Source organism: Passer domesticus, chromosome 14 (assembly GCF_036417665.1).
Source record: "Passer domesticus isolate bPasDom1 chromosome 14, bPasDom1.hap1, whole genome shotgun sequence".
In the NCBI taxonomy this organism is placed as follows: Eukaryota; Metazoa; Chordata; class Aves; order Passeriformes; family Passeridae; genus Passer; species Passer domesticus.
Window position 1 is genome coordinate 45,901 of NC_087487.1, and position 16,532 is coordinate 62,432.

The following is a 16,532-nucleotide window of genomic DNA, read 5'->3' on the forward strand; positions in this document are numbered from 1 at the left end:
GATGCCCAGAGCCTGGCCAAATGACTTCTTTTTCCTCTGCAAAATGGCTTCTCTTTGCGGCCACTCGCCCTGGCCGACCCTGGCCACCCAAGCTAGAATTTTCCAAATTTTGCTGGATTTCTCCAAAACTCAAGTGGTCAAAATCCTGGTCCCAGCAAGTGTTCAGAGCCCCAGTGCCAGCTTTCATCTGACGCCCAGAGCCTGGACAAATGACTTCTTTTTCCCCTGCAAAATGGCCTCTCTTTGCGGCCAATCCTCCCGGCTGACCCAGGACATTCAGGACGGAAATTTCCAAATTTTGCTGGATTTCTCCAAAATTCAAGTGGTCAAAATATAGGACAATCCAGATCCTTAAAGCCCCAAAGGCCAGCTTTCATCTGATGCCCAGAGCCTGGCCAAATGACTTCTTTTTCCCCTTCAAAATGGCCTCTCTTTGCGTCCACTCCCCCTGGCCCACCCTGGCCACCCAAGACAAGAATTTCCAAATATTGCTGGATTTCTCCAAAATTCAAGTGGTCAAAATCTAGGCCAATCCAGATCCTTAAAGCCCCAAAGGCCAGCTTTCATCTGATGCCCAGAGCCTTGGCCAAATGACTTCTTTTTCCCCTCCAAATCGCCTCTTTGTGGCCAATCCTCCCGGCTGACCCAGGACATTCAGGACGGAAATTTCCAAATTTTGCTGGATTTCTCCAAAATTCAAGTGGTCAAAATCTAGGCCAATCCATATCCTTAAAGCCCCAAAGGCCAGCTTTCATTGGATGCCCAGAGCCTGGCCAAATGACTTCTTTTTCCCCTGCAAAATGGCCTCTCTTTGCGGCCACTCACCCTAGCCGACCCATACCTCCCAAGCTAGAAATTTCCAAATTTTGCTGGATTTCTCCAAAATTCAAGTGGTCAGAATCTAGGCCATTCCAGATCCTTTAAGACCCAAAGGCCAGCTTTCATCTGATGCCCAGAGCCTGGCCAAATGACTTCTTTTTCCCCTTCAAAATGGCCTCTCTTTGCGGCCACTCCCCCTGGCCCACCCGGTCCACCCAAGACAAGAATTTCCAAATTTTGCTGGATTTCTCCAAAAATCAAGTGGTCAGAATCTAGGCCATTCCAGATCCTTAAAGCCCCAAAGGCCAGCTTTCATCTGATGCCCAGAGCCTTGGCAAATGACTTCTTTTTCCCCTGCAAAATGGCCTCTCTTTGTGGCCACTAGCCCTGGACAAACCTGGAAACCCAAGCTAGAAATTTCCAAATTTTGCTGGATTTCTCCAAAAATCAAGTGGTCGGAATCTAGGCCACTCCAGATCCTTAAAGCCCCAAAGGCCAGCTTTCATCTGATGCCAGAGCCTTGGCAAAATGACTTCTTTTTCCCCTGCAAAATGACCTCTCTTTGCGGCCACTCGCCCTGGCCGACCCTGGCCACACAAGACAGAAATTTCCAAATTTTGCTGGATTTCTCCAAAACTCAAGAGGTCAGAATCTAGGTCCCCGCATATGTTCAGAGCCCCAAAGGCCAGGCTTCATCTGATGCCCAGAGCCTGGCCAAATGACTTCTTTATCCCCCGCAAAATGGCCTCTCTTTCCGGACACTGGCCCTGGCCGACCCTAGCCAATGAAGAAGGAAATTTCCAAATTTTGCTGGATTTCTCCAAAATTCAAGTGGTCAAATCTAGGCCAATCCATATCCTTAAAGCCCCAAAGGCCAGCTTTCATTGGATGCCCAGAGCCTGGCCAAATGACATCTTTTTCTACTGCAAAATGGCATCTCTTTGCAGCCACTCGCCCTGGCCAAACCTGGCCATTGAAGACGGAAATTTCCAAATTTTGCTGGATTTCTCCAAAATTCAAGTGGTCCGAATCTAGGCCATTCCAGATCCTTTAAGACCCAAAGGCCAGCTTTCATCTGATGCCCAGAGCCCGGCCAAATGACTTCTTTTTCCCCTTCAAAATGGCGTCTCTTTGCGGTCACTCCCCCTGGCCCACCCGGTCCACCCAAGACAAGAATTTCCTAATTTTGCTGCATTTCTCCAAAAATCAAGTGGTCAGAATCTAGGCCATTCCAGATCCTTAAAGCCCCAAAGGCCAGCTTTCATCTGATGTCCAGAGCCTTGGCAAATGACTTCTTTTTCCCCTGCAAAATGGCCTCTCTTTGTGGCCACTAGCCCTGGACAAACCTGGAAACCCAAGCTAGAAATTTCCAAATTTTGCTGGATTTCTCCAAAAATCAAGTGGTCGGAATCTAGGCCACTCCAGATCCTTAAAGCCCCAAAGGCCAGCTTTCATCTGATGCCAGAGCCTTGGCAAAATGACTTCTTTTTCCCCTGCAAAATGACCTCTCTTTGCGGCCACTCGCCCTGGCCGACCCTGGCCACCCAAGACAGAAATTTCCAAATTTTGCTGGATTTCTCCAAAACTCAAGAGGTCAGAATCTAGGTCCCCGCATATGTTCAGAGCCCCAAAGGCCAGGCTTCATCTGATGCCCAGAGCCTGGCCAAATGACTTCTTTATCCCCCGCAAAATGGCCTCTCTTTCCGGACACTGGCCCTGGCCGACCCTAGCCAATGAAGAAGGAAATTTCCAAATTTTGCTGGATTTCTCCAAAATTCAAGTGGTCAAAATCTAGGCCAATCCATATCCTTAAAGCCCCAAAGGCCAGCTTTCATCTGATCCCCAGAGCCTGGCCAAATGACTTCTTTTTCCCCTGCAAAATGGCCTCTCTTTGCGGCCACTCGCGCTGGCCAAACCTGGCCAATGAAGACGGAAATTTCCAAATTTTGCTGGATTTCTCCAAAACTCAAGAGGTCAGAATCTAGGTCCCAGCAAGTGCTCAGAGCCCCAAAGGCCAGCTTTCATCTGATGCCCAGAGCATGGCCAAATGACTTCTTTTTCTCCTGCAAAATGGCATCTCTTTGCAGCCACTCGCGCTGGCCAAACCTGGCCAATGAAGACGGAAATTTCCAATTTTGCTGGATTTCTCCAAAACTCAAGTGGTCAAAATCTAGGCCAATGCATATCCTTAAAGCCTGAAAGTCCAGCTTTCATCTGATCCCCAGAGCCTGGGCAAATGACTTCTTCCCCTGCAAAATGGCCTCTCTTTGCAGCCACTCACCCTGGGCAAACCTGGCCATTGAAGGAGGAAATTACCAAATTTTGCTGGATTTCTGCAAAGTTCAAGTGGTCAGAATCTAGGTCCCAGCAAGTGCTCAGAGCACCAAAGGCCAGCTTTCATCTGATGCCCAGAGCCTAGCCAAATGACATCTTTTTCTACTGCAAAATGGCATCTCTTTGCAGCCACTCGCCCTGGCCAAACCTGGCCATTGAAGACAGAAATTTCCAAATTTTGCTGGATTTCACCAAAATTCAAGTAGTCAAAATCTAGGCAATCCAGATCCCTAAAGCCCCAACGGCCAGCTTTCATCTGATGCCCAGAGCCTGGCCAAATGACTTCTTTTTCCTCTGCAAAATGGCTTCTCTTTGCGGCCACTCGCCCTGGCCGACCCTGGCCACCCAAGACAGAAATTTCCAAATTTTGCTGGATTTCTACAAAACACAAATGGTCAGAATCTAGGCCATTCCAGATCCTTAGAGCCCCAAATGACAGCTTTCATCTGATGCCCAGAGCCTGGCCAAATGACTTCTTTTTCTCCTGCAAAATGGCATCTCTTTGTGGCCACTCGGCCTGGTCAAACCTGGTCATTGAAGAAGGAAATTTCCAAATTTTGCTGGATTTCTCCAAAACTCAAGTGGTCATAGTCTTGGCCAATCCAGATCCTTAAAGCCCAAAGGCCAGCTTTCATCTGATGCCTAGAGCCTGACCAAATGACTTCTTTTTCCCCTGCAAAATGGCCTCTCTTTGCAGCCACTCCCCCTGGCCCACTCTGGCCACCCAAGCTAGAATTTTCCAAATTTTGCTGGATTTCTCCAAAACCAAAGTGGTCAAAATCCTGGTCCCAGCAAGTGTTCAGAGCCCCAGTGCCAGCTTTCATCTGACGCCCAGAGCCTGGCCAAATGACTTCTTCTTCCCCTGCAAAATGGCCTCTCTTGGCAGCCACTCATCCTGGGCAAACCTGGCCATTGAAGGAGGAAATTACCAAATTTTGCTGGATTTCTGCAAAGTTCAAGTGGTCAGAATCTAGGTCCCAGCAAGTGCTCAGAGCACCAAAGGCCAGCTTTCATCTGATGCCCAGAGCCTGGCCAAATGACATCTTTTTCTACTGCAAAATGGCATCTCTTTGCAGCCACTCGCCCTGGCCAAACCTGGCCATTGAAGACAGAAATTTCCAAATTTTGCTGGATTTCACCAAAATTCAAGTGGTCAAAATCTAGGCCAATCCAGATCCTAAAGCCCCAACGGCCAGCTTTCATCTGATGCCCAGAGCCTGGCCAAATGACTTCTTTTTCCTCTGCAAAATGGCTTCTCTTTGCGGCCACTCGCCCTGGCCGACCCTGGCCACCCAAGCTAGAATTTTCCAAATTTTGCTGGATTTCTCCAAAACTCAAGTGGTCAAAATCCTGGTCCCAGCAAGTGTTCAGAGCCCCAGTGCCAGCTTTCATCTGACGCCCAGAGCCTGGACAAATGACTTCTTTTCCCCTGCAAAATGGCCTCTCTTTGCGGCCAATCCTCCCGGCTGACCCAGGACATTCAGGACGGAAATTTCCAAATTTTGCTGGATTTCTCCAAAATTCAAGTGGTCAAAATATAGGACAATCCAGATCCTTAAAGCCCCAAAGGCCAGCTTTCATCTGATGCCCAGAGCCTGGCCAAATGACTTCTTTTTCCCCTTCAAAATGGCCTCTCTTTGCGTCCACTCCCCCTGGCCCACCCTGGCCACCCAAGACAAGAATTTCCAAATATTGCTGGATTTCTCCAAAATTCAAGTGGTCAAAATCTAGGCCAATCCAGATCCTTAAAGCCCCAAAGGCCAGCTTTCATCTGATGCCCAGAGCCTTGGCCAAATGACTTCTTTTTCCCCTCCAAATCGCCTCTCTTTGTGGCCAATCCTCCCGGCTGACCCAGGACATTCAGGACGGAAATTTCCAAATTTTGCTGGATTTCTCCAAAATTCAAGTGGTCAAAATCTAGGCCAATCCATATCCTTAAAGCCCCAAAGGCCAGCTTCATTGGATGCCCAGAGCCTGGCCAAATGACTTCTTTTTCCCTGCAAAATGGCCTCTCTTTGCGGCCACTCACCCTAGCCGACCCATGCCTCCCAAGCTAGAAATTTCCAAATTTTGCTGGATTTCTCCAAAATTCAAGTGGTCAGAATCTAGGCCCATTCCAGATCCTTTAAGACCCAAAGGCCAGCTTTCATCTGATGCCCAGAGCCTGGCCAAATGACTTCTTTTTCCCCTTCAAAATGGCCTCTCTTTGCGGCCACTCCCCTGGCCCACCCGGTCCACCCAAGACAAGAATTTCCAAATTTTGCTGGATTTCTCCAAAAATCAAGTGGTCAGAATCTAGGCCATTCCAGATCCTTAAAGCCCCAAAGGCCAGCTTTCATCTGATGCCCAGAGCCTTGGCAAATGACTTCTTTTTCCCCTGCAAAATGGCCTCTCTTTGTGGCCACTAGCCCTGGACAAACCTGGAAACCCAAGCTAGAAATTTCCAAATTTTGCTGGATTTCTCCAAAAATCAAGTGTCGGAATCTAGGCCACTCCAGATCCTTAAAGCCCCAAAGGCCAGCTTTCATCTGATGCCAGAGCCTTGGCAAAATGACTTCTTTTTCCCCTGCAAAATGACCTCTCTTTGCGGCCACTCGCCCTGGCCGACCCTGGCCACACAAGACAGAAATTTCCAAATTTTGCTGGATTTCTCCAAAACTCAAGAGGTCAGAATCTAGGTCCCCGCATATGTTCAGAGCCCCAAAGGCCAGGCTTCATCTGATGCCCAGAGCCTGGCCAAATGACTTCTTTATCCCCGCAAAATGGCCTCTCTTTCCGGACACTGGCCCTGGCCGACCCTAGCCAATGAAGAAGGAAATTTCCAAATTTTGCTGGATTTCTCCAAAATTCAAGTGGTCAAATCTAGGCCAATCCATATCCTTAAAGCCCCAAAGGCCAGCTTTCATTGGATGCCAGAGCCTGGCCAAATGACATCTTTTTCTACTGCAAAATGGCATCTCTTTGCAGCCACTCGCCCTGGCCAAACCTGGCCATTGAAGACGGAAATTTCCAAATTTGCTGGATTTCTCCAAAATTCAAGTGGTCCGAATCTAGGCCATTCCAGATCCTTTAAGACCCAAAGGCCAGCTTTCATCTGATGCCCAGAGCCCGGCCAAATGACTTCTTTTTCCCCTTCAAAATGGCGTCTCTTTGCGGTCACTCCCCCTGGCCCACCCGGTCCACCCAAGACAAGAATTTCCTAATTTTGCTGCATTTCTCCAAAATCAAGTGGTCAGAATCTAGGCCATTCCAGATCCTTAAAGCCCCAAAGGCCAGCTTTCATCTGATGTCCAGAGCCTTGGCAAATGACTTCTTTTTCCCCTGCAAAATGGCCTCTCTTTGTGGCCACTAGCCCTGGACAAACCTGGAAACCCAAGCTAGAAATTTCCAAATTTTGCTGGATTTCTCCAAAAATCAAGTGGTCGGAATCTAGGCCACTCCAGATCCTTAAAGCCCCAAAGGCCAGCTTTCATCTGATGCCAGAGCCTTGGCAAAATGACTTCTTTTTCCCCTGCAAAATGACCTCTCTTTGCGGCCACTCGCCCTGGCCGACCCTGGCCACCCAAGACAGAAATTTCCAAATTTTGCTGGATTTCTCCAAAACTCAAGAGGTCAGAATCTAGGTCCCCGCATATGTTCAGAGCCCCAAAGGCCAGGCTTCATCTGATGCCCAGAGCCTGGCCAAATGACTTCTTTATCCCCCGCAAAATGGCCTCTCTTTCCGGACACTGGCCCTGGCCGACCCTAGCCAATGAAGAAGGAAATTTCCAAATTTTGCTGGATTTCTCCAAAATTCAAGTGGTCAAAATCTAGGCCAATCCATATCCTAAAGCCCCAAAGGCCAGCTTTCATCTGATCCCCAGAGCCTGGCCAAATGACTTCTTTTTCCCCTGCAAAATGGCCTCTCTTTGCGGCCACTCGCGCTGGCCAAACCTGGCCAATGAAGACGGGAAATTTCCAATTTTGCTGGATTTCTCCAAAACTCAAGAGGTCAGAATCTAGGTCCCAGCAAGTGCTCAGAGCCCCAAAGGCCAGCTTTCATCTGATGCCCAGAGCATGGCAAATGACTTCTTTTTCTCCTGCAAAATGGCGATCTCTTTGCAGCCACTCGCGCTGGCCAAACCTGGCCAATGAAGACGGAAATTTCCAAATTTTGCTGGATTTCTCCAAAACTCAAGTGGTCAAAATCTAGGCCAATGCATATCCTTAAAGCCTGAAAGTCCAGCTTTCATCTGATCCCCAGAGCCTGGGCAAATGACTTCTTCCCCTGCAAAATGGCCTCTCTTTGCAGCCACTCACCCTGGGCAAACCTGGCCATTGAAGGAGGAAATTACCAAATTTTGCTGGATTTCTGCAAAGTTCAAGTGGTCAGAATCTAGGTCCCAGCAAGTGCTCAGAGCACCAAAGGCCAGCTTTCATCTGATGCCCAGAGCCTAGCCAAATGACATCTTTTTCTACTGCAAAATGGCATCTCTTTGCAGCCACTCGCCCTGGCCAAACCTGGCCATTGAAGACAGAAATTTCCAAATTTTGCTGGATTTCACCAAAATTCAAGTAGTCAAAATCTAGGCCAATCCAGATCCCTAAAGCCCCAACGGCCAGCTTTCATCTGATGCCCAGAGCCTGGCCAAATGACTTCTTTTTCCTCTGCAAAATGGCTTCTCTTTGCGGCCACTCGCCCTGGCCGACCCTGGCCACCCAAGACAGAAATTTCCAAATTTTGCTGGATTTCTACAAAACTCAAATGGTCAGAATCTAGGCCATTCCAGATCCTTAGAGCCCCAAATGACAGCTTTCATCTGATGCCCAGAGCCTGGCCAAATGACTTCTTTTTCTCCTGCAAAATGGCATCTCTTTGTGGCCACTCGGCCTGGTCAAACCTGGTCATTGAAGAAGGAAATTTCCAAATTTTGCTGGATTTCTCCAAAACTCAAGTTCAAGTGGTCATAGTCTTGGCCAATCCAGATCCTTAAAGCCCAAAAGGCCAGCTTTCATCTGATGCCTAGAGCCTGACCAAATGACTTCTTTTTCCCCTGCAAAATGGCCTCTCTTTGCAGCCACTCCCCCTGGCCCACTCTGGCCACCCAAGCTAGAATTTTCCAAATTTTGCTGGATTTCTCCAAAACCAAAGTGGTCAAAATCCTGGTCCAGCAAGTGTTCAGAGCCCCAGTGCCAGCTTTCATCTGACGCCCAGAGCCTGGCCAAATGACTTCTTTTTCCCCTTCAAAATGGCCTCTCTTTGCGTCCACTCCCCTGGCCCACCCTGGCCACCCAAGACAAGAATTTCCAAATATTGCTGGATTCTCCAAATTCAAGTGGTCAAAATCTAGGCCAATCCAGATCCTAAAGCCCCAAAGGCCAGCTTTCATCTGATGCCAGAGCCTTGGCCAAATGACTTCTTTTTCCCCTCCAAATCGCCTCTCTTTGTGGCCAATCCTCCCGGCTGACCCAGGACATTCAGGACGGAAATTTCCAAATTTTGCTGGATTTCTCCAAAATTCAAGTGGTCAAAATCTAGGCCAATCCATATCCTTAAAGCCCCAAAGGCCAGCTTTCATTGGATGCCCAGAGCCTGCCAAATGACTTCTTTTTCCCCTGCAAAATGGCATCTCTTTGCGGCCACTCACCCTAGCCGACCCATGCCTCCCAAGCTAGAAATTTCCAAATTTTGCTGGATTTCTCCAAAATTCAAGTGGTCAGAATCTAGGCCATTCCAGATCTTTAAGACCCAAAGGCCAGCTTTCATCTGATGCCCAGAGCCTGGCCAAATGACTTCTTTTTCCCCTTCAAAATGGCCTCTCTTTGCGGCCACTCCCCCTGGCCCACCCGGTCCACCCAAGACAAAGAATTTCCAATTTTGCTGGATTTCTCCAAAAATCAAGTGGTCAGAATCTAGGCCATTCCAGATCCTTAAAGCCCCAAAGGCCAGCTTTCATCTGATGCCCAGAGCCTTGGCAAATGACTTCTTTTTCCCCTGCAAAATGGCCTCTCTTTGTGGCCACTAGCCCTGGACAAACCTGGAAACCCAAGCTAGAAATTTCCAAATTTTTGCTGGATTTCTCCAAAAATCAAGTGGTCGGAATCTAGGCCACTCCAGATCCTAAAGCCCAAAGGCCAGCTTTCATCTGATGCCAGAGCCTGGCAAAATGACTTCTTTTTCCCCTGCAAAATGACCTCTCTTTGCGGCCACTCGCCCTGGCCCACCCTGGCCACCCAAGACAGAAATTTCCAAATTTTGCTGGATTTCTCCAAAACTCAAGAGGTCAGAATCTAGGTCCCCGCATATGTTCAGAGCCCCAAAGGCCAGGCTTCATCTGATGCCCAGAGCCTGGCCAAATGACTTCTTTATCCCCCGCAAAATGGCCTCTCTTTCCGGACACTGGCCCTGGCCGACCCTAGCCAATGAAGAAGGAAATTTCCAAATTTTGCTGGATTTCTCCAAAATTCAAGTGGTCAAATCTAGGCCAATCCATATCCTTAAAGCCCCAAAGGCCAGCTTTCATTGGATGCCCAGAGCCTGGCCAAATGACATCTTTTTCTACTGCAAAATGGCATCTCTTTGCAGCCACTCGCCCTGGCCAAACCTGGCCATTGAAGACGGAAATTTCCAAATTTTGCTGGATTTCTCCAAAATTCAAGTGGTCCGAATCTAGGCCATTCCAGATCCTTTAAGACCCAAAGGCCAGCTTTCATCTGATGCCCAGAGCCTGGCCAAATGACTTCTTTTTCCCCTTCAAAATGGCGTCTCTTTGCGGCCACTCCCCCTGGCCCACCCGGTCCACCCAAGACAAGAATTTCCTAATTTTGCTGCATTTCTCCAAAAATCAAGTGGTCAGAATCTAGGCCATTCCAGATCCTTAAAGCCCCAAAGGCCAGCTTTCATCTGATGCCCAGAGCCTTGGCAAATGACTTCTTTTTCCCCTGCAAAATGGCCTCTCTTTGTGGCCACTAGCCCTGGACAAACCTGGAAACCCAAGCTTAGAAATTTCCAAATTTTGCTGGATTTCTCCAAAAATCAAGTGGTCGGAATCTAGGCCACTCCAGATCCTTAAAGCCCCAAAGGCCAGCTTTCATCTGATGCCAGAGCCTTGGCAAAATGACTTCTTTTTCCCCTGCAAAATGACCTCTCTTTGCGGCCACTCGCCCTGGCCGACCCTGGCCACCCAAGACAGAAATTTCCAAATTTTGCTGGATTTCTCCAAAACTCAAGAGGTCAGAATCTAGGTCCCCGCATATGTTCAGAGCCCCAAAGGCCAGGCTTCATCTGATGCCCAGAGCCTGGCCAAATGACTTCTTTATCCCCCGCAAAATGGCCTCTCTTTCCGGACACTGGCCCTGGCCGACCCTAGCCAATGAAGAAGGAAATTTCCAAATTTTGCTGGATTTCTCCAAAATTCAAGTGGTCAAAATCTAGGCCAATCCATATCCTTAAAGCCCCAAAGGCCAGCTTTCATTGGATGCCCAGAGCCTGGCCAAATGACTTCTTTTTCTCCTGCAAAATGGCATCTCTTTGCAGCCACTCGCGCTGGCCAAACCTGGCCAATGAAGACGGAAATTTCCAAATTTTGCTGGATTTCTCCAAAACTCAAGTGGTCAAAATCTAGGCCAATGCATATCCTTAAAGCCTGAAAGTCCAGCTTTCATCTGATCCCCAGAGCCTGGCCAAATGACTTCTTCCCCTGCAAAATGGCCTCTCTTTGCAGCCACTCACCCTGGGCAAACCTGGCCATTGAAGGAGGAAATTACCAAATTTAGCTGGATTTCTGCAAAGTTCAAGTGGTCAGAATCTAGGTCCCAGCAAGTGCTCAGAGCACCAAAGGCCAGCTTTCATCTGATGCCCAGAGCCTAGCCAAATGACATCTTTTTCTACTGCAAAATGGCATCTCTTTGCAGCCACTCGCCCTGGCCAAACCTGGCCATTGAAGACAGAAATTTCCAAATTTTGCTGGATTTCACGAAAATTCAAGTAGTCAAAATCTAGGCCAATCCAGATCCCTAAAGCCCCAACGGCCAGCTTTCATCTGATGCCCAGAGCCTGGCCAAATGACTTCTTTTTCCTCTGCAAAATGGCTTCTCTTTGCGGCCACTCGCCCTGGCCGACCCTGGCCACCCAAGACAGAAATTTCCAAATTTTGCTGGATTTCTCCAAAACTCAAGAGGTCAGAATCTAGGTCCCCGCATATGTTCAGAGCCCCAAAGGCCAGGCTTCATCTGATGCCCAGAGCCTGGCCAAATGACTTCTTTATCCCCCGCAAAATGGCCTCTCTTTCCGGACACTGGCCCTGGCCGACCCTAGCCAATGAAGACGGAAATTTCCAAATTTTGCTGGATTTCTCCAAAATTCAAGTGGTCAGAATCTAGGCCAATCCATATCCTTAAAGCCCCAAAGGCCAGCTTTCATTGGATGCCCAGAGCCTGGCCAAATGACTTCTTTTTCCCCTGCAAAATGGCCTCTCGTTGCGGCCACTAGCCCTGGACAAACCTGGCCATTGAAGACGGAAATTTCCAAATTTTGCTGGATTTCTCCAAAACTCAAATGGTCAGAATCTAGGTCCCAGCAAGTGCTCAGAGCCCCAAAGGCCAGCTTTCATCTGATGCCCAGAGCCTGGCCAAATGACTTCTTTTTCTCCTGCAAAATGGCATCTCTTTGCAGCCACTCGCCCTGGCCAAACCTGGCCAATGAAGACGGAAATTTCCAAATTTTGCTGCATTTCTCCAAAACTCAAGTGGTCAGAATCTAGGCCAATCCAGATCCGTAAAGCCCCAAAGGCCAGCTTTCATCTGATGCCCAGAGCCTGGCCAAATGACTTCTTTATCCCCCGCAAAATGGCCTCTCTTTCCGGACACTGGCCCTGGCCGACCCTAGCCAATGAAGAAGAAAATTTCCAAATTTTGCTGGATTTCTCCAAAACCAAAGTGGTCAAAATCTAGGCCAATGCATATCCTTAAAGCCTGAAAGTCCAGCTTTCATCTGATCCCCAGAGCCTGGGCAAATGACTTCTTCTTCCCCTGCAAAATGGCCTCTCTTTGCAGCCACTCACCCTGGGCAAACCTGGCCATTGAAGGAGGAAATTACCAAATTTTGCTGGATTTCTGCAAAGTTCAAGTGGTCAGAATCTAGGTCCCAGCAAGTGCTCAGAGCCCCAAAGGCCAGCTTTCATCTGATGCCCAGAGCCTGGCCAAATGACTTCTTTTTCCTCTGCAAAATGGCTTCTCTTTGCGGCCACTCGCCCTGGCCGACCCTGGCCACCCAAGACAGAAATTTCCAAATTTTGCTGGATTTCTCCAAAAATCAAGTGATCAGAATCTAGGCCATTCCAGATCCTTAAAGCCCCAATGGCCAGCTTTCATCTGATGCCAAAACCTTGTCAAATGACTCCTTTTTCCTCTGCAAAATGGCCTCTCTTTGCGGCCTCTCGTCCTGGTCGAACCTGGTCATTGAAGAAGGAAATTTCCAAATTGTGCTGGATTTCTCCAACACCAAAATGGTCAAAATCCAGGTCCCAGCAAGTGTTCAGAGCCCCAAAGGCCAGCTTTCATCTGATGTCCAGAGCCTGGCCAAATGACTTTTTTTTCCCCTGCAAAATGGCCTCTCTTTGTGGCCACTCACCCTGGGCAAACCTAGCCATTGAAGGAGGAAATTTCCAAATTTTGCTGGATTTCTCCAAAACTCAAATGGTCAGAATCTAGGTCCCAGCAAGTGCTCAGAGCCCCAAAGGCCAGCTTTCATCTGATGCCCAGAGCCTGGCCAAATGACTTCTTTTTCTCCTGCAAAATGGCATCTCTTTGCAGCCACTCGCGCTGGCCAAACCTGGCCAATGAAGACGGAAATTTCCAAATTTTGCTGCATTTCTCCAAAACTCAAGTGGTCAGAATCTAGGCCAATCCAGATCCGTAAAGCCCCAAAGGCCAGCTTTCATCTGATGCCCAGAGCCTGGCCAAATGACTTCTTTATCCCCCGCAAAATGGCCTCTCTTTCCGGACACTGGCCCTGGCCGACCCTAGCCAATGAAGAAGAAAATTTCCAAATTTTGCTGGATTTCTCCAAAACTCAAGTGGTCAAAATCTAGGTCAATGCATATCCTTAAAGCCTGAAAGTCCAGCTTTCATTGGATGCCCAGAGCCTGGCCAAATGACTTCTTTTTCCCCTGCAAAATGACCTCTCTTTGTGGCCACTCACCCTGGGCAAACCTGGCCATTGAAGGAGGAAATTACCAAATTTTGCTGGATTTCTGCAAAGTTCAAGTGGTCAGAATCTAGGTCCCAGCAAGTGCTCAGAGCACCAAAGGCCAGCTTTCATCTGATGCCCAGAGCCTGGCCAAATGACTTCTTTTTCTACTGCAAAATGGCATCTCTTTGCAGCCACTCGCCCTGGCCAAACCTGGCCATTGAAGACAGAAATTTCCAAATTTTGCTGGATTTCTCCACAACTCAAGTGGTCAGAATCTAGGCCATTCCAGATCCCTAAAGCCCCAAAGGCCAGCTTTCATCTGATGCCCAGAGCCTGCCCAAATGACTTCTTTTTCTCCTGCAAAATGGCCTCTCTTTGTGGCCACTCGTCCTGGTCGAACCTGGTCATTGAAGAAGGAAATTTCCAAATTTTGCTGGATTTCTCCAAAACTCAAGTGGTCATAGTCTTGGCCAATCCAGATCCTTAAAGCCCCAAAGGCCAGCTTTCATCTGATGCCTAGAGCCTGGCCAAATGACTTCTTTTTCCCCTGCAAAATGGCATCTCTTTGCAGCCACTCCCCCTGGCCGACTCTGGCCACCCAAGCTAGAATTTTCCAAATTTTGCTGGATTTCTCCAAAACCAAAGTGGTCAAAATCCTGGTCCCAGCAAGTGTTCCGAGCCCCAATACCAGCTTTCATCTGATGCCCAGAGCCTGGCCAAATGACTTCTTTTTCCCCTGCAAAATGGCCTCTCTTTGCGGCCACTCGCCCTGGCCGACCCTGGCCACCCAAGACAGAAATTTCCAAATTTTGCTGGATTTCTCCAAAACTCAAGTGGTCACAGACTTGGCCATTCCAGATCCTTAGAGACCCAGATGCCAGCTTTCATCTGATGCCCAGAGCCTGGCCAAATGACTCCTTTTTCCCCTGAAAAATGGCCTCTCTTTGCGGCCACTCGCCATGGCCCACCACAGCCAACGACATAGAAATTTCCAAATTTTGCTGGATTTCTCCAAAACTCAAGTGGTCAGAATCCAGGTCCCAGCAAGTGCTCAGAGCCCCAAAGGCCAGCTTTCATCTGATGCCCAGAGCCTGGCCAAATGACATCTTTTTCTACTGCAAAATGGCATCTCTTTGCAGCCACTCACCCTGGGCAAACCTGGCCATTGAAGACAGAAATTTCCAAATTTTGCTGGATTTCACCAAAATTCAAGTGGTCAAAATCTAGGCCAATCCAGATCCCTAAAGCCCCAAAGGCCAGCTTTCATCTGATGCCCAGAGCCTGGCCAAATGACTTCTTTTTCCTCTGCAAAATGGCTTCTCTTTGCGGCCACTCGCCCTGGCCGACCCTGGCCACCCAAGACAGAAATTTCCAAATTTTGCTGGATTTCTCCAAAAATCAAGTGATCAGAATCTAGGCCATTCCAGATCCTTAAAGCCCCAACGGCCAGCTTTCATCTGATGCCAGAACCTTGTCAAATGACTTCTTTTTCCCCTGCAAAATGGCCTCTCTTTGCGGCCTCTCGTCCTGTTCGAACCTGGTCATTGAAGAAGGAAATTTCCAAATTGTGCTGGATTTCTCCAACACCAAAATTGTCAAAATCCAGGTCCCAGCAAGTGTTCAGAGCCCCAAAGGCCAGCTTTCATCTGATGTCCAGAGCCTGGCCAAATGACTTTTTTTTCCCCTGCAAAATGGCCTCTCTTTGCAGCCACTCACCCTGGGCAAACCTGGCCATTGAAGGAGGAAATTACCAAATTTTGCTGGATTTCTCCAAAAATCAAGTGGTCAGAATCTAGGCCAATCCAGATCCTTAGAGCCCCAAACGCCAGCTTTCATCTGATGCCAGAGCCTGGCGAAATGACTTCTTTTTCCCCTGCAAAATAGCCGCTCTTTGCGGCCAATCCTCCCGGCTGACCCAGGACATTCAGGACGGAAATTTCCAAATTTTGCTGGATTTCTCCAAAATTCAAGTGGTCAGAATCTAGGCCAATCCATATCCTTAAAGCCCCAAAGGCCAGTTTTCATCTGATCCCCAGAGCCTGGGCAAATGACTTCTTTTTCCCCTGCAAAATGGCCTCTCTCTGCGGACACTCGCCCTGGACAAACCTGGAAACCCAAGACAGAAATTTCCAAATATTACTGGATTTCTACAAAACTCAGGAGGTCAGAATCTAGGCCATTCCAGATCCTTAGAGCCCCAAAGGCCAGCTTTCATCTGATGCCCAGAGCCTGGCCAAATGACTTCTTTTTCCCCTGCAAAATGGCATCTCTTTGCAGCCACTCCCCCTGGCCGACTCTGGCCACCCAAGCTAGAATTTTCCAAATTTTGCTGGATTTCTCCAAAACCAAAGTGGTCAAAATCCTGGTCCCAGCAAGTGTTCAGAGCCCCAATACCAGCTTTCATCTGATGCCCAGAGCCTGGCCAAATGACTTCTTTTTCCCCTGCAAAATGGCCTCTCTTTGCGGCCACTCGCCCTGGCCGACCCTGGCCACCCAAGACAGAAATTTCCAAATTTTGCTGTATTTCTCCAAAACTCAAGTGGTCACAGACTTGGCCATTCCAGATCCTTAGAGACCCAGATGCCAGCTTTCATCTGATGCCCTGAGCCTGGCCAAATGACTCCTTTTTCCCCTGAAAAATGGCCTCTCTTTGCGGCCACTCGCCATGGCCCACCACAGCCAACAACATAGAAATTTCCAAATTTTGCTGGATTTCTCCAAAACTCAAGTGGTCAGAATCCAGGTCCCAGCAAGTGCTCAGAGCCCCAAAGGCCAGCTTTCATCTGATGCCCAGAGCCTGGCCAAATGACATCTTTTTCTACTGCAAAATGGCATCTCTTTGCAGCCACTCGCCCTGGCCAAACCTGGCCATTGAAGACAGAAATTTCCAAATTTTGCTGGATTTCACCAAAATTCAAGTGGTCAAAATCTAGGCCAATCCAGATCCCTAAAGCCCCAAAGGCCAGCTTTCATCTGATGCCCAGAGCCTTGGCAAAATGACTTCTTTTTCCTCTGCAAAATGGCTTCTCTTTGCGGCCACTCGCCCTGGCCGACCCTGGCCACCCAAGAAAGAAATTTCCAAATTTTGCTGGATTTCTCCAAAACTCAAGAGGTCAGAATCTAGGTCCCCGCATATATTCAGAGCCCCAAAGGCCAGGCTTCATCTGATGCCCAGAGCCTGGCCAAATGACTTCTTTATCCCCCGCAA